This window comes from Cryptotermes secundus, unplaced genomic scaffold (assembly GCF_002891405.2).
Source record: "Cryptotermes secundus unplaced genomic scaffold, Csec_1.0 scaffold330, whole genome shotgun sequence".
Classification (NCBI taxonomy): Eukaryota; Metazoa; Arthropoda; class Insecta; order Blattodea; family Kalotermitidae; genus Cryptotermes; species Cryptotermes secundus.
Genome location: NW_019734317.1, coordinates 2,871,111 through 2,895,768, shown reverse-complemented (window position 1 = coordinate 2,895,768; position 24,658 = coordinate 2,871,111).

Below are 24,658 nucleotides of genomic sequence, written 5' to 3'. Positions count from 1 at the left end.
TCACCGGCCAAGGGTCCTACCGAATGTGTAAGATCTAGAAAAACCGAAGTGAACGGAGAAGTTCATGGAGGTAGGCCTAGGCTCACTGGGGCTGTAGTGCCAAGGGGGGGGGGGAAAGAAGGTTAAGATCCGTTTTAATATTGTCCACCCACCTATGTATTGGTCTTCCTAATGGTCTCTTTCCTTCTGGCTTTCCCACCAGTATCCTATATGCATCCCCCTTCTACCCAATTCGTGCTGCATACCCTGCCCATCTCATCCTTGACTAATCATTCTAATTATACTTTGCGAAGAGTGGCAGAATAATCTACTGAACACAATACAGGTCTCGAAGTTACCGACTGATGCCTCTCTTACTCGATACACCAACTATTGTCATATTACTGTGTCGCTAGTTGTGCATTCAAGGCATAAAATTAAAGCATGACGGGGACATTTTTTTGGGTCCGTACTTAAGTCCATATGTCTCATCTTCGAAATTACTCAACTTACTACGATGAAATCTGGTACTGACAGTCTACACTAACTGATGTCGGGGTGAATTTAATTTTGGCCCCTACAGGGTAAACAAACCTGTAGATTACATTGAAACTTAAGATCATAACCACTCTCAGTATATCTTACAGTAAATTAGCAGGACCGCGCAGTAAAATGTAACGAACTGTTATTACATAAAACTAATTGTGACATTACTACCGAAACAGCGTCTGTTGCTTCGCAACGGCTCGATAATCAAGTTTCCGGGACAAGTAGCACGTGAAGTAACAAGAGGCGCTGTTGGTGGCGGTCCGACCAGGGGTTACACATCGAGGCCACCAGTAGTGTGGGAGCAAGCAGAGTCACTTCTCAGTAGGAGAGTGGTCAGTAGCAGTCAGACCCCTCCCCTTGTGAAAGAGGAGGTCCCATTTCAAAACACGTAAAAGTCTGGAAAGAACCAATATAAGGTAATTGGTCCCGACGGGGCCGAAACCAAGAATGACTGTGCTGGCGAGACCCGACAGCGATTTAGTGGACTGGACTGATCGTGATACAGAGTAAGAGTACATTTGATATGAGCCAAGCATATTCATAAGAGATAAACCCATCCACTCGTCAGAGAGGATGTTACGTAACGACTATGACCGCAAAAATTCATTCAGTTGACAAAATAATCTCTGGTCGTGAGTCGTAAATGGCTTGGCACCTAGATCACCTGATTCGTGATAAAACGCCAATCGTAAAGTATCTTTGACTTTGGTGGTGGTGGTGGCAGTAGTAGTATGAGTAGCAGTAGGGTAGTAGCAGCATTAATAATAGTGGTAGTAGTATCTACGGGCGTGTTTTGTCTAGTGCATGTTCCCCTTTAAGCAGACGAATGTAATGAAAAAGGTAAGACCAGCTGATCTGTTGGATTCCAAACCTGCGTAAAGCCACTTAAATTCTACACGAGTGAAAAGGCTCAGAAACCAGCCATAGGAAGTACTCGGTTCGAATATCGGTCTGGTTAATGATTATGATGTTCAGGGTTTCTCGGAATATAGCTCGGACGGTACATGTGAGATTCAGGACAGTAGTTTGAAATTGGGAAGAGCGCGTTCCGCCCAAATCTTTACTTACATTCATGATCATCTTAACATCCCGTTCGACGTCATATAACCTATCTACTTAAAACAGCATCGCGAAATAACCTAAAAAGAAATTATTCTTATAGGCCTCTATAATCCTAAAAGGCTGCACTCCAAGCGAATGGATAAAACAGATATTAACCCAAGCGATGGTTAGGTATTACTGGCTGAACACTTAAGCTCTGCCCACAATCCATTAGCTAATGTGGATGTTCATTACCAATCACCGTGAAGATAATGGCGCTGCGTGGCGTCCATTCACTGCAAGAAGCCCAAGGTTTACAGCGGAAGTGTTATACATAGAAAACAAAAGCAAAGGCCCTGCCCTTTATAGTCAAGTGTTTCATTACCTTGCATATAAAATTAATCCTAAATTTATTCTAAATAACATACCGTCACGTGTACGGGGATATGTGCAACGAAAATAACGTGTGCCTGATCGGATGATTGGATTTGCTAGCACTCAATAATAACGTTATCGCTATTCTACACACTTACAGTTCACCGTTGCACACGCACTAAGATTCTCCGTCTTCACTAGCCGTCTCCTGGCAACAGATCTGAGCATAGAAACTAGCATTTAAAATCATTATGAAGTCTTCTTGTTACTTCGTCCTTATAGGAATGAGAAGCAAGTTGTATTGCCCTATAATCCTTTCGAGTGCTACGTACAAAAACATCTCGTCTTATCGTGCGCAAAACAAGTTTTGTCACATAACAGTCGTTATCCTTTTTCCAGTGCCATGCAAGATCCATTTATCTGAAAACAGTTTTGATGCTTAATTCCAGTAAATATACATTCATCTCACATTCATCTGCTATAAACTTGAACCGCTTCGCGCAGAAAATTATATGTGAATTACCACGAATATATATAAAACGGAAGGCTAATTGGATTGGTCATGTTTTACGCAGAAACTGCCTTCTAAAAGAAGTTATCGAAGGAAAGATAGAGGGGCGGATAGAAGTGACAAGAAGACGAGGAAGAAGACGTAAGAAGATGCTGGATGACCTTGGGGCCAGAAGAGGATACTGTCATTTGAAGGAGAAAGCTTTAGATCGCATTAAATGGAGGAATTGTTTTGGAAGAGACTGTGGACCTGTCCTCTTGACAGATTACTGATGATGATATATAAACATAATATGGTGTGTCTGGGGGCACGTAGCTCGGTGTGGAAACTCCCACAGCGACTGTCTACCCAAGCTCTGCGAACAAAATGGCGTGCATGTCTTAAGCCATTAGTGAGAATTATCATCAGGTTAATCGTAACGAAAGCAATACACATACTGCCACGTATCACATTGCGAACAGAAATATGGAAAACACTCAATACGTCACCTACTCTAAGCAGGAGTTCATAGTTCCATTTACTATACATTGCACTCAGTTACCTCCTGTGTTTCAATTCTGATAAGCCGAGCTTTATTTTACTGGGCTAGGTCAGAGGTGACGGTTGAGGATGGGATGCAGAACACATGATGAACCAGAGATCATAAACAGGGAGACCTTGAACAGTACCGAGTAAGCAGAGTTTCAGAAAATGTTCAGGCAAGATTAGGCATCCGAACATTTACACATTAAACTACAACTGTCAGAGTTTACCACTTGGTGGTGTTCGGCATGTGCACTACTGGTAACTCTGTACACATCAACGTGGTATTCCGGTTGCATCCTCTACAGCAAAGGGAATTACACAAGCAACCTGTACACTGAACCGTTTTTATAATGCATAATGGATCATTTAGAACATAGGGCCCCTCCAAATTCCGTCCGATAGCATCGCTGTACTAGTTTCACACTTTGTTTTACTACACCACAGAACCCACTTCGGTCTTGCAGAAGTGTCGCCATGTTCTTGACTGCAATGCCCCTAGCGGCAAATCATTGACAATGCATGCTTCAGTTCAGAACCTTGATAGTTGTAATCTACTGAAAGTTCGGGTGTATTATCTTGCGTGACTGGTTTATAATAAATTTCCGAAATTATAATTTGTGCTCATCAGGTACGTGTGAGGACTTTCAGTTATTTGCTTCTATCTCATGCAACCGAGGCCTCGAGAAGGCGATAAGATCGAAAGTGATAAAGAAATTGCATTCTTTTAAGTGCTTACGCTGACCCTGACCGTGAGCCACATCCTCACACCAAATGCTTCAACATGCATTTTATCGGTGACATCAAATCTGCGCCTAAGTCTCCCAATGGTTCGCAGCCCTTCAGGTTTTTGTAACTAAAACTTTGAAAGCATTTCTCATCTGATCCATGTCTCGTCCAGTTCATCCTTCTTGATTTGATCACCTTAATTACATTTGCTGAAGAGTGCAAATTATGAGACGCCTAATTATGTAATTTTTCCATGTTTAGTCCCTCTCGTCCTCCTTGATTAGACATTCTATGCCCAAACAAAAACCAGACACGGCGTTATACACATGAGGAGAATTTTACATTTAAAAATACCACACGCTCACATCATCCAGAACATAATCAGCTTCTCCTATACTCTCTTTTACAACGCTTCACACATAGTAACTGCCACACAACGGAGTTTACAGGATAACGAAGGCGCTGAGACGGGCTACCGGAATACCTACACACTGCATGCAAAGCTATGCAAATGACATCCACCCGGGGGCGCTCGACATCAAACGAACGACTCGTGACGCCTCTGTAACGCCAAGTGTTCGCAGAACAGCCAACTCACACCAATGTCGATTGTTCAGTGGTCGTGTGATACCGATCTGCTATACGGTCCGAAATGAAGGCGCCATATCCTCAACAGGCTGTGTCCTGCGCGTCGAATGGACGGGCCTCTATTTTTCCACGCCTATCTCTGGAATTGTGCCCCCCGGTTTTTATCCTGTTATCAGGTATAAATAACACTTTTCTACAAGAACGTGAAGATTCAGCACCGCCAATGGACACAATCTCAAACCACTTTCATCCACTTCAGGCCCTCACAAACCATTCCCACCTCCATCTTATTCTGAAATTCCCTGCTCATTCAATGAAGTGGGCCTTGTCTCAATGCAGCTACATACCCAGCCCATTACAGTGCCTGATTCATACTCAGCATGTTTCACCCCTTGGGAAAACCCCCGAAGTTTCACTCAACAGAAGACTGATTAGGCCCCAGCGCTTGCCTACAGAAGTCTCGCTCTTGCAACTCAGTTGCCAGCCACTCAAAGGAGCAGTTACGTACTATGCTAACAGCAACAACGAATGATTACAAGTATTGATCTGTTCGGATGAAAATGGCACACGTACTCTTTCAAGAACAACTTCATAAACAGAGACTATACGCTCTCAATCCTCACCCTCCACCACCCAACCGGTTCTTATTGGGAGGAAACTAATTTTACGCCCATTTTTCACGCTTTTGCTTACTGCATCGTTAAATTTTCTGGCTGACCGAGTATTCTCAGCAGCAACGTTAAAACTAAAACTTTGATAAAGCTTCGCAAAAAAGAGCACATAAATCAAAATTAGGAGACTTGAGGTTATAAATGCTACATGTACACGACAGATAATTGCCTAACCACAGGACTTAGCACACTGCGGACTACAAAAGCGCCTAAACAGATTTCATAACGATAATAGGGTCGTGCTTGTGGCAAAGGCTATGGGTTCAGACCCGATTGGGACAACAGAATATAACGACGTTTAGTTAACGATTATGTGACAGAAAGTGAAGTAAAAGTCACTAATATTTCATCAATAAACACATTACAAGAATTGACGTCTGTGCCCACAATATGAAAGAGTCTCCTTATGGTAAAAATAAAGTTGCCTCTGAACCTAAGCACACAGTACAGGAGGTGTGGAGGAAAAAAAGGTAAAGTTGTCTCTGGGATTAACTAATTAAACACGATGCCACGAAGACGTATGGGGGAATGGATGTATAGATCCACATTTTTCTTGACCTCGGTACTAGTTGGAGGTGTGCGGTCAGCTTCACGCCCCAGACCGCTTTACCCCTGGGGAATGAGCCCCCGCTAACCATTGTATAGGAGGCTTGGTGGTCCCCAGAGCCGGTCTGGACGACCTGGAGAAGAGAAAAAAAAATTTTAGCCTCAGAACTAGACTGAAGTGGGTATCATCTTCTATCGTTTGACACCAGAGAGACAGCCTTCGACACCAGTCAGATAGGAGATTGGATGGACCTCAGAGCATATATGTAAAATCTCTATCCCATCTGGGGATCAAATGTCGTTCGTCCATCCCACAGATATTACTTAAACGTCTCGGTTTATATAATTCAAAAACATCTTAATGTTAACCGAACCTAATCAACTAATGCATGACATAGCGACAACCGCTAGAATGGGAACGGACACTTCCATGGCAACGAATACGTAGAAAATGGGGAGTTCTCGCAGCGACAAATCGTAGCAACGAATTGTCGTTGAGTAACAACGGATTGGAGTATTGAGAACGAAGACAATCTTGGAACAGCCGCCGCCAGAGACAGTTGAGATCCAACCACGGCCAAGGATAGTTGAGTATTGAAGTATTAGGCCAGAAGTCATGGGACACTGCAAGTGGTGATAATTGTAAGGTGTGTAAGTGTGAGTGTCCAATAAAGATTCGCTAAATCCGAGACCCACGTGAAGTTATTTGTCGCGTGACATACCAAACATGTGACAATATTTTATGTCATATTGCATAAATGTATACATACGTTTTCTAATATTTACTTCTATCTTCATTCCGACGACAGTTATAAGTTGTTTTCAAAAAGTGGGGTATCTCTCTCACATTTCCCTAATTTCTCTATGATCCTCCAACAATCCCATCTGCGCCTAGATCACCCAAGTAGTCTTCTTCTGCTCAGGATGTCTGGCTTAGCCTCGACACACATCCACTCATACGGATGCTTTTTCTAGCACATGATTATTTTCACAAGAACAGTCAAACTTCCTGCCATTATGAAGCTATGAAATTCACCATGGTGACTATTAAAGCCCGCGATTACACGTTATCCATATCACAGTCGACATCTCTCAACTTAACAGAATATTACCTTACCATGCACACACACACACTTTCTCCGACAGGCCAAACATTAGGAGACTCCTTATTTCTCCAATGAGGAAATCGGGCATTTTTTTTGTTAAACTAATATGTTGCAAGCACAGAGCAGTAAAAGCTATATTCCTAAGAAATTCTTAATTCAAAACTAAATGCCTTAAACGTAATTCTCAGGTATTTTTACAAACACCATTAAAATCTGCATTTAGAGCTCCTCATAATCTTCTTCTTTATATTTTGTGTTTGTTTTCAAAGGCAAAGAACAAGGCGACCTCTCTCTTCTGAGGAGCAGTGTTTTAAACAAAACCCTGCCTCATACTCGGCCTAACACGACATTTCTTCTATGGATGTTGCACATCGTGTCCATATAATGAAGCGGAAAAGGAAAGCCGTGGAGTATGAATGCTGTCGCAATGTTTTGGAATAAAAGTGACCATTCCATCCATACTCACAGGCTGGCAGATTGAGTTCTTGCTACCTATAATGAAACAAAATGAGATGCGCGGCCATTTGAGTCTACAGGTTCTTCTTTGTCGCTCAAACTTGTATACAGCCAATTTTCAACGCGCCAACACGAGTCATAAAGAATTCAAATGCCCCTCAGTCCTCTACAGCGAGAAGTGTAAAGCCATAAAATGTCTATCCCCCGAGAGGAAGGGAATTTAAAAGAATATGATATCGAAACTCTTCAATACGACTCCTTGTAACACATCAAGTATTAAGAGGATTCGGAGTCTCCATGTTTCTTCCTGAGAACCTGATAGTCGTCAAGATAACAAAGAAATTCCAGTTTCATGAAATCCGACGGTTCTTATCGTGTCCACATGCGCCCACCACAGGATCCTACCCTATCGCATATCCTACTTCACATAAATCCATTTCAATATGATTCTGCCTTGTACGCGTAGGTCTACCAAGGGAACCGCACCTGCTCTCAGACTAAAATGTTGTATTTCTCACTTACTTGACTTGACCACTCTAGTATATGGTGGAGTGCAGGTCCTACAAACAAACCTTCACACTACTGCCTTTCTTTGCCCTCCGCTACTGTAGCCAGTCTCTCTTGAGACGCGCACCTTGCTCTTTATGAAACCCACAACAAGAAATACTGAACGAAGGGCAACAAATCGGTCCAAGTCCATCCATCCTGGACATTCAATGACTGACGCATAATGTTATCTAACAACCTCAGTATGCCATCCTGCTGGAAAATAATTTTTTACTCAAAACCAAAATGTCGATCAACTTCAGTAAGGAGCTGTACCACCCGCAGCCTATAAGAATCCACTGTGTCGTACTTACTATGCAAACAGAAGCGATTTTCAGAAAAGCAGTAAGCAGTAATGTTTTTTCTCCTTTATTGACAATCAGATTGTACAATCTGTAACTCAATGTGCTGATTGGTGTACAATATAAAAGCTAATGGTACACTTCATGGCGTGAGCGGAATTAACATCCATATGTTCTCCTCAGTTCCTTAGATCTAGTGGCCAAATTCTATCGAGTCCTCGACTTTGGTGAGCTTGAAGTAGTGGTTGAAGAAGTGGGTTGGAGTGAGCAGTAATGCTTATTTAAATATGTTCTATAATTATGCTTTTCTACAACTCAACGGGTCTGACAAATTCATCTTCCAGGCGCCATGATTCGGGTACAAGAGCCAAGTATTGAAGCTGACCACTCACTTCCACCTTTTAACCGCTCACTTCCTTGGACTCTTTACGTTGGTCGCCACTCTCTCACCGCTCACTTCTTTTGGGTTCTGTTCGGTAATCTGTAGGGCTGAGTTCCTATCCCGGGTCGTATAAGGGTCTGGCTCGGGCAGGGCAGGAAGAACCTTTCTGCTTCAATCACACACACACACCTCTTTAGACCGTTGCCCTTAATGGTCATTTAATCCCTTCCAGCTTTCTGAATACAACTGAATTTATTAATACACTTAATTTTGGACTTTACTTATACTACTTTACGGAAGGGCCGTAGTTGTAAATTTTGTATCCGACTTTGCCGAAAGTTGTGTCAAGACTCCTTGAGATGGAATGCCCTCTCTCTGAACCCTGAGGTCCACGAACCCCAGACTCCAAGAGAAATCCACTCCTCCACTTCTACCATTGGTTAAGTTTTCAAACTAGGAGGTTCCCTAAATTTTGAATTCCCAATCATGTTGCTCTGCTATGTGATTCTGGCAGATGCTGACCTGACGATAAGGTTGACAGCCCCTCGATGCATTACGGTCAGGGTGTGAGGCTCCGGCCGTCCCACTTCTAAGTTATCGCTGTCCCAAGCTGTCAGCTCTCATTTTCTCAAACCATTTCCGACTTTGCTGAAACTGCCAGAATTCTAGGAAATTACCAGATGTTACTTCCTGTCCACATAGCAAAACTTGAACTATGTCCCTTCCGCGTGTAAGAGCTGGCTATCTGCCGGATCTCTTTGTTTGTAATTTTAGTAATCTTAACTTAATACATATTTAATTTACACACAACAGTCCTCCAGTCAGAATGAACGGTTACAACCTACTGTCCAGATTAAGAACGAGGGGTGCTTTACCTCAACCTCTGTATATATTACCAAACCATACGTTTACTTGCTTAATATATTAGCCTTTATAAATTTCTTACTTTTCAGACAAATAAAGAACGCTGTGTTAACTGAAGACTTCACGTGATATGAAATGTTCAGTTATAAACAAAACGTTTCGTATATCGGCTAGTGTGTGGAACTGTTCACGAAAATATACGCATTTCGGAGAAAGGAATTAAAAATAATGACCACGAATAAATCAATACCAAAACGTTTATCCGGGGCTCCAAGCCGAAAGGGAAAACACAGAGCAGCGTTCGTAGAAATCAAAAGCTGCAGGAACAATTTAAATGGAAACGTACAAACCATGCAGCTCACAATCGTAAACGTAAGAGTAATCTTTTGGACATGTTCTTTTCCCAGTTAGGGCTTTCGGAATGTTGTCCGCATTCCTACTTCGCAGTCGCGAGGCTTACGCTTGAGTATGGGCAGTGACCGGCTCACAGAACAAAGGTAATCTTCGTATCTTCAAATAAGAGCCTAAACGTAGGAACATGACCTTAAAATATGTCATCCTAACTTCATCCGGAGTATTTCCCAACTCATACCTCACAGTCATCTTACTTTCTCTCACTCAACGAGATAAAAAAGCTGAATTCAGTTTTACAAAACTGTACATTACACTGTGTTACTTAAGCATGCCGTATTACACATAGAACCGGTCTAGAAAACAGAGATTAACGGTCGTGGGGATCCGTTGGGCTGACCACGCTCTATCCGCTAAAGTTTGCACTATTTTTCTTATTGCTAGTGGGGTGGGACTAAGTCCCTTGTACTGCGGCCACTTCTGGCCTACTGTACCAGTCCCAAATGATAGGTGAGGGTGATTGTGGAGCAATTGGTGGAATGAAGATTAGCAGTGGAAACCGAAGTACTCGGAGAAAACCTGACCCAGCTCCACTTTGTCCACCACAAATCCCACTTGACCAGACCCGGGATCGAACTCGGGCCGCCGCGGTGGGAAGCCAGCGACTAACCGCTTGAGCTATGGCGCGGCCCAAGTTGGCACTTTTGCCGATAAGCGGCCGTCGCTCGGGCGGTATAATTCGCTTGCAGACTACAGGCCACGGAGTTATTACATCCAGAAGCTGTGTAACATCAAATGAGATAGGAATAAAAATTATCACCAACAGAAAGGCGCAAAGAGTGGCTCAGCAACTCAAAAAATTCCTCGCCTTTTACAGAACCTGAAGGTTCACTGTCGTGTTCCCAGCAGTCCGCCACTGGTCTCTACCCTGAGCCAAACAATTCCAGTCCACATCCTTACAGTACATTTCTTGTAAATCAATCTTTAATTTATCCTACCATCTTAAGGCCAGGAATTCCGCTTGGTCTCTTTCCTTCACATCTGTCGAACAAAATGTATTATGCATTCCTTATCTCTCCCTACGTGTTCCATTACACATCCTGACCATTTCGTCTTCCATATCATAATAATACTCCGTGAAGAAAGCAGATTATGAAGTTTTCCATTGTGCAATTTTTATTCAAGCCTCCTGTCACTTCGTACGGAGATCCAAATATTCTCCTCGCCATCCTTTTCGCAGGTTTCCTCATTCCATGTCCTTCCCTTAACGTAAGAGACCAAACTTAATACCCATACAAAGTAACAGGTAAAGTTACAGCTCTGTGTGTCTATGTTTTAAGCTGTACGTCCTTAGATGGCAGACGGCAATGTAAAAGAATCTTGGCTGGGTGGTAGAAAACATCCCCGGTTTTAATCTGCTCTTAATGTACTAGTAAATGCAATTTCGGCACGTTACTCTCCTAAAATATATCAACTCTCCATATTTCCGGAACATATATTGGGCGTCCTTATATTGATTTAGTCCTGTATTCTGGGAACGAGATATGGATATATTATTAGTTTTCCCTTAATTTAATATAATGATACTGCTACCATGAGAAAGTACACAGTAATTTATAAGTCCTCCGGAAACCCCGATAATTTAAAATCAAACACAGGACTACAAAGGGAACTGTGATTCTAATTTACTGTCGGGATTTGCAGAGACTTATAATTTTTTTTCTTTCCCTTGGCCCTACAGCCCCAGTGGGCCTAGGCCTACCTCCATGAACTTATCCGTTCACGACTTATGAATTACCCTGCATAAATTTTGGAAGCAGTCGTAATTCGGGCGGGCTTCAACAAATACAACAATTCTTTGAGTATGAGACTATTGGCTTCACAGGTAGTACTTAGAAGCAGAAGTGACTGAATGGCTCATTCTAATCTGTGTATATGCTTGTATATACAAAGTCCCATATAACCTTGTATACAACTGTTACAAATTGTACAGATATACAGTATCTTAATGCTAGTTGTAACATGTGCCGATCACAGTGGCCGAGTGGTCTAAGGCATGCACTGTCTTCGCTTGCTCTAACGTTGGGATCGCGGGTTCGAATCCCACTTCAGATATGGGTCTATGTGCATTTTTTCTGTTTGTGTTGTTCTGTGTGCAGGTAGCGGCCTTGCGACGGGCTGCTTCCCCGTCCAAGGAGTCCTGTCGACTGTGTGGAGGATTAAGAAACTGAAAAAGCGGCCCAAGTCCAACAAAGGACTGTAGAGCCACAGATAGATAAAAAGATGCTACATGTACCGAAAAAGGTCAACACCAGACTACAACACATGTATTTTGATGAAACTGTTGTTGATTATTTATGTTGATTAGACTGGCCGACATATTGTCAAGTTTAGTTACTGGACGTAAGTTTAAAACTTAAAACTTACCTGTCGAATTACAAAATTATATACTACACGAATATCATTTCACACAAGTCACCATGCAAGGCTGTGAGACTAAACGTGTGCGTGTGTGCGAGAGAGAGAGAGAGAGACGGTGTGGCGCGCGTGCACATAGACTCTTACATTTATACTAACAACAATACAACATCGCGCTCAAATACAACAACATTTCAGTTTCACCTAAGATTATTATGTCTGAAGAACTGTATCTTCATAATTTTACAAGCTCCTATAAGCACAGAACCACTGCATTACCACACCAAGAATTCCGTATCTCTGAGAAGCCGCGAACAATAAAATTGTTACAGTGCAACTCGATATATAAAATCACTGACTGCGAGTTGGAAAAATGAGATTCGTTTCCAAACATGATCACCTTCATGGCAATTCTCTGGGACCAACTCAAATTCTCGTAGAGTTTAGGTCCTGCTAGTGTCTTCTTAACAGCTAAGCGTGAAGCAGACCACTCTTAGAAATATAGTACGCAGGACTGAAATACATGGACTTTTACCACAATGCACCCCACAGGCGTGCACCTTTACAATGGAATCATCATATATGATAAATTTTATCTTCGCCTTCTCGTGTGAAGTTAACATAATGCCAGTAATCACAACCGAATTACTCTGCATGGTGGCTAACACTCACACTGCGAAGCTTACACGCTGAACAGGTATGGGTAGTAAGTACTACCGCCATTCTGTTTACAATAATTCGTTACTCGTAAGCTTTTTATTCATAATTTAGTCCTGGACTTATTAAAAACCATATCTTTTTTGTCAACAAGTTCTCATGAATAATGGAGGCAGAAGTCTTCCCTCAGCACATACACAAAATCATATTTAACATAAAAACAGAGAGCATCACTGCATTATAAAGCAACATGCACTCGGGGAGACACCGGGAAAGAGATTATATCACTGCATGTACTCGTACCATTGGGTCGCGGGATAAAGGAGAAACAAACGAGAGTCACGACGCTACAACTCCTCAGAGCACTGTAAAGTGATGCATACAATTTACATATGGGAAGAGAGTAAAAGTAGAAACCACAATGTAAAATCTCGACAAAGAATCCAAACTGGCATTTCAGTAAAATTGGGATGACATAACAAGTTTGAGGCTTTCTTCCATTAATCCCTGCGAAATAGCAAACAGAAGAAAACCCCCACTGATTGGCTATAATTCCGGGGATTTTAAAACATACAGAACTAAAACTTCACTTGTTGTTTTATATCGTCTCAAAAATTGCTTATTCTGTCCGTCCGTCCGTCCAGCCATCCATCTATCTATCTATGGCTCTACAGCTCTTTGTTGGGCCTTGGCCGCTTTTTCAGATTCTTGTCTTTTACACAACAGGTGGGACTCCTCAGACGGGGGATCAGCCCGTCGCAAGGCCACCACCTACATACAGAATACTAACACAGAATAAAAAACACAGACATTCATGCCTCAAGTGGAATTCGAACCCACGATCCCGATGTTTGAGCGGGGGAACACAGTCCATGCCTTAGACCGTGCGTCCACTCTGATCGGCGGTCTTTCAACCTACAGCACGAATATATCAGTTTTTCTGAACACAAGTAACGGGAAACAATCAACCGTAGAAAATCTAATGTAAAAATCGGCACCAAATTCAAACTACTATATAAGTGCAAGCGGCTGCCATTTAACCCAAATAAGTTTGAGATAACCTTTCGGAAAAAGCGACTGGCTAATGCAAGGGTTCTCTCCTTTCCGCTCTGTTGAGAGCCTATCCAATGGGTACCGGGGGCTCTTTCCCCGAAGTTAAGCGGCGGGGGAATGAAGCTGACAGCTCGCCTCCAGCTAGTGTTGAGGTCAATAAAACGTGGATCTATACATCCACTCCACCATACATCTTCATGGCGTAGTGCTTACTTAGTTACGAACAGGGACAACTTTACATTTTATCACTTCAAAAACAGGAAACGAAACAAAGACTGCATAAAGCCTGAAAATTCCGAAGATTATAGAATAATGGTACACTACAAAATGCTATGATTTTACTTATCGTACTTTATGGACGTAAAATAGACTGATTATGTTTGAGCCCAAGGGTACTGAGCAGAGCATTAGACCTGAGAGAGAAACGTATGCAATAAGGATATGCATATCCTGTATTCTTCGCCAAATATTATTACGGTGATCACATCATGATTATTCGAGAGGCGAGGCATGCAGCACGCAAGAGAACGATGAGAATGCATACACAATTTTAGTCGGAAAAAATGAAGAGAAGACATCATTTGTGAGTGCTGAGCGCAGAAATGCGGATAATATTAAAAGTAAAGTAGTAAAAGTAGAGCTATCCCTGTAACAGGCCGTGAAGGCCTATAGGGTTGTGAGATGTTGAGGGTCCCACATTATCTAGACAATCGGCTCAAAGATGGCAGTAAGGTTGTCAGCCTTAAGCGGCAGCCGCGATTTACTCAGCAGGAAAATTAATTAATTAATTCCTGGTACTCATTTCTGTTAGTGGCTGAGTCAATTCCAGGTCCATAATGCAGCCGGAATGATCAGGTCAACTGCAAATAAATCCAGTGACATCGAGACCTGAAGCGGATAATATTAAAACAAATTTTAAATAAATACGATGTGATAGAGCAGACTTGAGTCACCAGGCTCAGGTAAGGGTCCAATGGCGGCTAAGCATCGTAATGAGCCTTCAAGTTTCATAAAGAAGGCTAACTTTTTGGCCATTTAAGCGACAGAACAACTTTTTTTCTAATAATGTTCGGCAAAAAGCACAGATTATACAAGGTCACATAACCAACCTCCTTCAGCTGCTGGCGAATCTTCTTTTCAGTGTCACCAATAAAAGGCAAAGATAAAGCTATCCATGTAACAGGCTGTCGAGGCTCCCACAGACGGTTCACAGCCTTACGCGCCGGCTGCCCTTTACCCCCAAGATTCCTGGCCCTCATTTCTCTTAAGAGATATGTAAACCTTACTAGTCCAGCGTTTCACATCAAAGCATAATGATACTGTTACATTAACGCATAAGCATGATTTTAATACACGTGGGCAAGTCAAGCAATCAAATGCAACAGTCATCAAAGTCTCTCAAGGAACGTAATAATGGAAAACTAAAACAATATTCGCCGGAAGTTAAGTCAGATGTCATTGTAATCGTTAACATTACGAGCCATAGCTTTCATAAGATTCAATACAGTACAGCTGCATGACCATTTATGCTTCACCGATTTGTGAAGTCCTAATTAATGATTGGGGGCATGTAGGCCTATAAATAGCTACTAAACCAGAAATGTGTCACGCTGCATATCCCTCATCGACTTACTGACCCAATAACAGTGAAATAGTGACAGTGAAAACCACTTGGAACTAAATAAACACTTAAAAGATGTGATTCCTCAGACCAGCGCCATGATACACCTTCCCGGACAGGAAAAGAACTAAGGCACTGAAATATAAGCCATCGCTTGTGAATCTGAGAACTTCAGACAAATTACAAGCTATGATGTTACCTATTGTTTCATATGGGTGTGACTCTTCGTCTCTTACACTCCGAGAAGAACACAGACTACATATGCCCGAACCTAAAATGGAGAACACACAATGGTGAGGATGCATAGACTGATGACAGGGGAACTAACAAGATGGAGAACACACAATGGTGAGGATGCATAGACTGATGACATGAGAACTAACAAGATGGAGAACACACAATGGTGAGGATGCATAGGCTGATGACAAGGGAACTAACAAGATGGAGAACACACAATGGTGAGGATGCATAGGCTGATGACAGGGGAACTAACAAGATGGAGAACACACAATGGTGAGGATGCATAGGCTGATGACAGGGGAACTAACAAGATGGAGAACACACAATGATGAGGATGCATAAGCTGATGACAGGGGAACTAACAAGATGGAAACACAGTGGTGAGGATGCATAGGCTGATGACAGGGGAACTAACAAGATGGAGAACACACAATGGTGAGGATGCATAGACCGATGACATGGGAACTAACAAGATGGAGAACACACAATGGTGAGGATGCATAGGTTGATGACAGGGGAACTAACAAGATGGAGAAAATCATATAATGGGGAGCATCATAATTTGTAATCTCCAAGTAGGTACATTGTTTTGGTGCCCATATCAAAGATGAGATGGAAGGGACATGTAGAATGATAAGAACTGAACACGAAATTTTAATCAAAATACCTGGCAGTACGAGAATATTTGGCAGATACTTCCCTTATAGAAACAAAGTGTGAGGTTGTGGATTGGATTTATTCGACTCAGATAAAATTCACTATGGTGGACTCCTGTGAAGAACGCAATAAATCTTTGGGCTTCACAGAAAGCGTAGTTTCATGGCCAGCTGAATGACTACTGGCTTCAGAAGAAAGGCTCCGTTCCGTGAATTAATCAGTTAGTTGTGGGTTAAAGTGGAACACGAACAGTAACACACGGAACAGTGTAACCAAACTGCGAAGGATTTACTCGAAGCCCTAGCATATTCAATAAGCAGGTCACGAGTCCTGCTTTCTAATATTAAAATCTGCTTCAGGTTTATGAATTAAATGCTGCAGCCTGTTTCAGTTCATAATTACGAGTAACTTCTGAAACTATGAATCCTTTAGAATTAAGGGAGGACACATTATCTGAAAGAAAGAAAGAAAGAAAGAAAGAAAGAAAGAATGAAAGAAATATCCTACTTCTTGGTTCGAGCGACTGCCTGACTCAGCCATCTGGGTACATCAGAACCTGTTAATCATGGGCGAACAATGCTGCAGCCACTCGCTCACGCTGGTTTCTCGCTAGATGACTTTTATACCCTGAAGATGGAGGCGATATGTTCCTCCGAAACGTCGGCCAGAACGAAGAATACACGGCGCCAAAACCCAGAAGACGACTTTCTTCATAGTCATCTCCGTGAAAACCTCAAAACTTACATAGTCATTCTAAGTTTATGTATGTAAATATGTACTCCTATACAGCTTTGCAATTCAATAATGAAAATGTGCATATCGCAATACCTGAGGATGATCCTATAAGGGTTGAAGCATGTAGTGGAATATAAGTCAATAAATTACAACTGGGTTGACGGTGGAATTTATTAGTTACACTCACGCAACAAGATGCAAACATTAAAAATAAAATGCTGCATTCGTAATTTGCTGGGCAACTAAAAATCGAAAAGCACGTACATGTAGAGCTTGAAAGAGCTAATAAATATGTTAACATGGCAAAAACTAAACTAACATAATCTGTCTTTCCGTTTCAAATATCGTTGTTGCGAAACTCCCTTGGAAGCAGCAATGTTATTTACGATAAATGCTCCAGTTTACTTGCAGACTTGCGCTATCTATTTTGCTGTCAAGTGTGCACAATTTAATAGACTCACTCTAATAAATAATGCAATGTCGGAAGGGATTGCTTTTTTATCGCCATTTCCACAACCCTTTGGACTAATGAAAAATGCAAAGGTCTTGAAGGACTTGGAAGTATACCGTCATGATAAATGGTGAAATGGACGAAAAACGGGTGTGTCTAACTGCCCACTCAACACTCCAAAACAGACTACAGTGATGTGTTACTGTGTCTATGCACAAGTCATTAAAAAGAATAGGGCTAACAGAGGTAAAGCTCCAGGGTTTCAAACTCTCGCCACTATACCAGTGTTTACATAATATGACGGCTCGCCCTGGGTGTGCGGTGGCAAGAAGGGCCACGTGATTACTCTAAACCAAACCACCTTTCGCGATGTGGATTTTTATTCGTGAATTGCGTTGCGCAGTAATTCCGCACACAGAATGACAGCAAATCACGCAAAAAATATTGCATAAACAAGTGACGGATTCAGTTTTGTGGGGAGTAGATACTGCAAACGGGGCTAGAAAACCGAGATTAACGGCCGTGGGAATCCGTTCCGCTCACCACGCGACACCCTCTATCAGCAAAAGTTGGCACTAACTTCGCCAACAAGCGGCGGTCGCTCGGTCGGTATAGTTCGCTTGTGCACTAAAGGCCACGGAGGAAGATACTGCAATAGAGGAGGCAGTGGAAGGTAACGAAATTGCCAGGTGTCAAGGGCGCAAATTAAACTTACAGCTCTGCCTCTCTCGGTGCTGCCACCCACCTTGGTATTGATGGACTGAGCAGTCACACGCTGCAACCACTTTACCTCGAAAGAGATAGTTCCCGACAACTATCGTATCGTATAGCGGGTGGACGTGATGGTGACGAGAGGAACCCCTTTCCAGGAATCGAACTTTTTATCAGTTGGGCCCATAACTACTCATTTTACTGAGACAGTTATCAGAGCTGATATGATATAATCGAGTGCAGCAATTCATCAGCCTTTGTGACAGAACATCAATACTACCATCGGTTCGTTCGTAATCGGTCGAAACTTCCATTCGGCAGGGTAACATCACAGAGGCAGGATATAAACTTGGTCCCACGTGACACCATGTAATTCATCCTCTAGCAAAAAGTAAAACGTATTTAGATCACATATCACTTACAAAAGCGAGGAGGAAAAAAAATGTTATTAGTAAAACATGTGAAACACGATGTTAGACCTTCATCAAAGAAAACGTGTACACAAGGCATAAATAATATATGTGATTGGCTTGCCACTGAAAATATACCTCCTGGTGACACCTGTCTCTCTTTATCAGTACTTAATTCAAGTCTGCGACAATGGTCTGTTATCACTGCGTAAGGATGATTACTGAATTCCCTGTGCTTCATCTGATTCAGCCCTCTATCTGAGGTGTAAGCCTACTATACACACGCAACATCAGAATATCCTTAAAAAATACTAAAATAAATTCATAGGCTACACAGGATGAAAAGAAAATTCTGTTAACGTACTTTCAGTAAAACAAGGAAGATAAAACAATTGTCCTGGAAAAGTTCGCGAGCACTTCAACTGCTAGAGCATAAAACAGCAGTAATTTTCATTATTATCTTCACAGATTACAGAAGAATCCAAAGGCAATAAAACAAACAGCAACATAGTGGGCGCTAAATGCCTGCAAGCATGTGAATGCTATTGTCACAATAACCGATTTTGCAATTCTCTGAGTTCAAACTCTGTAGCTACTTTCAATTTGAACATATTTACGCTTTCGCCTACTGCCTTTATTCTATGCTTCGTTCATTAGTCATTTATTCATTTATTTTATTATCAGAGGGTAAAGATACGCCCAAAAGTATTCCTACAGCTCTGTCAATATTTACGCTTTCATATTAACGTACGGCTGTTTCTTTCAAGTTGCAAGAGTCAGTAACTTAATAAAATAACATTAACGCACTCACCTATAACCTGACATACAAAATACTATATATAAGAAGAGTAAGTAAACAAAAGTACAGTTCGCTTTGTGCAACGTGGTAATGATGTACCCCTCTTGGTTGGACTTCCATTCAGGACTTAACATTTTGTTTCTGGGTCGTACTGGAGGGCCGGAGTCTCTTAACCAGTCACTAGTTCCCCTCATTCGTATACTAAAAGATCGGATTTTTTCATGAGATCTGCTGAAATGCCTTGGTAAATTTTCTTACTTAGTTTTTTGACAAAAAAAACTGATGCAGCAAAACAATCACGCAATGTGAATGCCAACAACTGCTAGACATAAAACAGTTGAAATATGTGGGCACATGATCAACATGCGCCAATCTCCTGCTTCCAGTTGCGAAAAAATAGTCCAGTTATTTAAATATCAGGGCTCGCATATACACAAACATATTCTGTGAGTATACATTTGTCCCGCTTCATCATAAAACCTCCATTCTTTCCTAACAAAATACTGTATGAAATAAAAATATACCTTCTCTCAAACCGGTCGAGGCACATCACGGGAAATACAAAACTTATCCTACAAATATGGAACTGCAATGAACACAACTGTCTGCAATTTAAGAGGATTTCTGAGTCTTACTAAACAAAGGATGGTACAGGAAGGAAACGCAAAGAACTCTACTCATACAAGGCAGATCCGAGGTTGGATAGATGAGCTGATGTGAAACGGAGAGTAAAGAGGAAATTTCGATTAGCAGTACACGTCAGCTTTACAGAGATAAGCCACGTGGGCACAACCTCACAGCTCTCCCAGAGAATCAGTCTGGATATATACCGTCCCTGCACAGCAGTGGAATTAGGCATTTCCAGTCTTCAGTAACATCCGCTTTATATAAGAACAGGCATAAAGATCAGGAGGTGAGAAACCTGCAGAACCGCGCAAGCTACCGAACCAGCCGTATACCAGTGTAAGAGACCACTGAAATTCAAAAGGAAATCAATTCTATTGTATCTTCATACTACAATCATTTTCCTTTCCTTTGATGGCTTCATACCTTTACGCTGTTCGCTACATTCTCAGTTGAAACTGTGATTCAAGTTACATGTTTATCTTTACTCGTACACACCGTCTCCGACAACAGTAATATTAAAACATATAAATATGTTCCACATATAAGTCGTTCGTTCATTATTACCACCAATGAAAAAGCAAGAGCGAATGAATGTGCCCACAGAGTAGGTCAGTTGGATACAAACAGTTTCGCATAGCACAATAACTTCACTACTATCACAACACACGCACTCAAAATATTTTTCTCTGTTTCCGCATAACTAAAAACACTTAAATTGATATTTATTTTATAATCGTCTACACAACAAATAAAGCGGGAATGTCTTCAATGTAAACAACAAATGTCGGTATATATCTTACTTAATGTAAGCGTAGATTGCGCTACAAGTTTCGACCAACATTTGTTGTCTTCGCTTAAGATATTCGGGCTTCATTTGTTGCGTAGACGGTTATAATATAAGATAAATGTATATACACAACGTGATGCAATCTTACTTAAATACATATGTAATAGAATCTCAAACGCAACACTTCATAAATTATTGGTTAAATACGACTTAATCTATGTTTCAAATATATTCTACAACATGTTTCGGCCATATGAGGCCATCGTCAGACATACGTAAACGTCAAAGTGGTACACTGCACTGTATCATTTCACTGTAAATGTCTAAGTTTTTTAGTTTTTAAAAACAAGCCGGGGTCCACATGAAGAAATGTGTTCATTGTGCGTTGTTTGCCATCGTCCGGTTATTCGTGTGTACCCTCATTGCGGCGATGTACATATTCTTGGATGATCTACGTTCTGTATGCTGCAGTCTAGATTACGAACATCCCGTGGCGTTGACTCTATTCGGCTTTGCGTACTCCACACGCACTAGCCACTAACACATACAGAACCTAAGCACCAAACTGAAATACAGTATTCTCGAATATAGGTCCACAAAGGTACATTTACGCCCGCTACAGAAAGTGTGTCTACAACATCTGCAATGGATGTCATCAGTTAGTGACGTAGATCGTTACGTCATCATCAGAATGTCATATACCAGCATCCTGCTGCATTGTACACATCTGACTTTGGAACTTCTGTGCCGTTTATGTGCAATGTCGTTCATTATTCTTTCTTCATATTTATTTATTTGATCCACTAAAGGCATAAGACGAAAGAGTAGTGGATGGTGTTGCACACAGACGGAACAAAAGCTCCAAAGTCAGATCACCATCATAAACTTTACGAATTCTACTTTTAACATACGACTGGAACCAAAATCACCATAATGGACATCTGTTGAACACATGGAACTCTACTTTTATAAGGTTGATTTCTCAAGATATGACGTCCCTTGAAAGATATTTCAGGGGCTATATCTGGGTTCCGTTTCAGCTCCACTTATACTAATCTGGAGCACGCTGATACACGGCTAAGCAGCATTCTCATAAATGTCGTGTGAAATCCTATCCGTGAAGAACCCTTGCAGCCGCTTATGGAATACGAACATCAGCTTTCCACGAGAATTTTGTGAAGCCCACAGAAACAGCACCTCTACATACTTCCGACTGCTTAATCCCCACCATATTTATGGTTACCGTGCCACTCTGTCGCGTTTATTATTTGTCAGAGAAAGCAACTGCAATTTACCACACAAATGTTAGAAGACACCAACACAGCTAGTAAATGACACTACTCTTCATTTGTAAACTCTCTCAAATGGGAAGAACGGAAATGCGTAAATTTCGACCTTAAAGATTCATAAAAATTGAGTTTCTTGTATACACAATAACAAACTTAACTGAGCTGTGAAAATGAGCACTACATGACGATAAAGCGAAAAATCTCAAAACACTCTTCAATGCACAAACTGAATAATAATACATTTCACATTTTATTAGTCCTCCCAGTTGGGGCTACCAAAAATCTGTCGTGGGAAGAAATTACGGCGCCTCCCTTCCCTCAAATGTCTAACGTTATATACAGAGGATAACAAAAACTACAAGTAACCTAATGATACAATTCAGTCATCCATTCCTATCAACAGTTTTCAACACTACAGATTTTCACTGTGTTTAAAGTTATCAGATATACATCCAATTCACAATTCTTATCACGAAAAAGGTTCCATGCAGAATTTTCCACTGCACACGTATTTCATGGGGCATGCGGTAGCGTAGTTGGTTGCGGCACTGTGCTACAAGTCGGAAGGTCGCGGGTTCAAATCCCGATGAGGTCAATGGATTTTTCAATTGGCCTAATCCTTCCAGCCGCACTATGGCCCTGTGGTCGACTCAGCCTCTTAACAGAAATTATTACCAGGAATCTTCCTGGGGGTAAAGGGCAGGCGGCGCGTAAGGCTGACAACCTCACAGCCATTTGTGAGCCGGATGTCTAGAAAATGTGGGAGCCTCGACGTCTCAAAGCCCAATGGGCCTCAAAGGCTTTTTACGTGGATAGCCTTACCTTTTACTCGTACCTCATCTTCACACAAGTTCACACGACAAGACCCAATTGTTTGTTAGTTATATTCAGTTCCTATGAACACGAACTTGTTTACATTGCAGACGTAACAATACAAACCAGAAGTTCACCTATAAACAAATATTTTACAAAATGAAAAGTGGAAATCCCGTGTTGAGGCGGGGTCGAATACCTCGGCAGTAACCCTGCGAGTCGTAGGAGGCGACGAAAAGGGAACCCAATGCCTAAGGGACATAAATATGGGGTCATGAGTCTCACGGGACTCGGACCTGAGAGTGACTGCGCTGGCGAGACCCAGCAGTACATAAGGGACTATAACCGCAAGTGTACAATCTGAAAATAAAAATTATGGTCATGAGTCTCACGGGACTCGGACCTGAGAGTGACTGCGCTGGCGAGACCCAGCAGTACATAAGGGACTATAACCGCAAGTATACAATCTGAAAATAAAAATTCTGGTCGTGGGTCTCAAGGGGCATGTCGCTGGCGGTAAACCGCTAGTCGTAAAGTGACTCTGACTCTGAAAAGTGGAAAGAGTAATGTAAGTAGTTCTGAGGGAACCGTGTGTACGTTTATCTCATGGAATTAAGCAAAATAAGTTATAAATGTAACAACATGTGTAGTACTTCATTACATTACACATAATAACAAATTGATTGTGCTAGTGAGGTATGCTTGATCACTTCATCAAGAAACCTCTGTCTGCCCGATACTAGCAGCCGTACTGAAACCTTTCCCTTCCATAGAGACTTCTCAGACAACTGACTCAAGTGAATGCCCGTAAATTTCGAGAGACGAGGCGCCTCCTCAGGTTCCAGTGAAGAGTGCTGTGGGTAATTTAATTGAATTGTACTGAACAAAGTCCTTCAAAGAGAACAGGGTCACGACGATAACACTATTGTGGCTAACTGGGTTAGACACACTTAACAATTACCTGCTGCATAACTGCGGCCATCTATCTGGAATGGGGAGAGGATCCGGCTGGACATGAAGCAAGCATGGGGCTAAAAAGAAATGTATACGATTTGGCCGGATAACATGAAGACAAGAGACCTACACAGCGACCTAGACATGAACTGGAGTGCAACATTAAAAGGTGTAAGATTTGAGGCTTTCACGGCGGTGACTATGAAGAGAGCAGTCTTCTGGGATTTGGCACCGTGTATATGTGGTGTTAACAGACGTTTCGGAGGAACGTATCGCCTCCATCTTCGGGGTAGAAGAAATCTGCAAGCGAAGAGACCGTGAGAACCGGTAAAAGCAGAGTGTGTGGAAATATATACACAGTCTGCTTTTACCGGTTCTCACGGTCTCTTCCCTTGCAGATTTCTTATATTTTTTCTTCTACCATGAAGATGGAGGCGATATGTTCCTCCGAAACGTCGGTTAACACCACATATACGCGGTGCCAAATCCCAGAAGACTGCTTTCTTCAACATTAAAAGGTGTCTTACAGAAATAAAGTATGAGGTTTGAACCGAATTCACCAGCATCAGGATAATGTCCAGCAGTAGTCTCTTGTGTACATGGTAAAGAATCTCCAATCTCCATAAACAGCTGTGGAACGAGCACCTTCTGAAGTAGAGCTGTTGTTTGAAGTGACTTCGCTTTTTCTCGTATGTTTCAATATCTTTTTCCGCCTACCTCTATGCTGAAGTTTCAGAAACTTATCAGTGGGACTGGCGCCGTAATTTCATTAAGACAAAGTGCGCCTCATGGAACATTCTGGTCTCGGTCTTTACCCTTAGGCAGATGCTACTGCACTTGTCTGCCATTTCTTGATTTGTGGGATCACCTGACAGACAGGCTGACGTACTGGCTCGATGGGTGAATGATTAAAATATT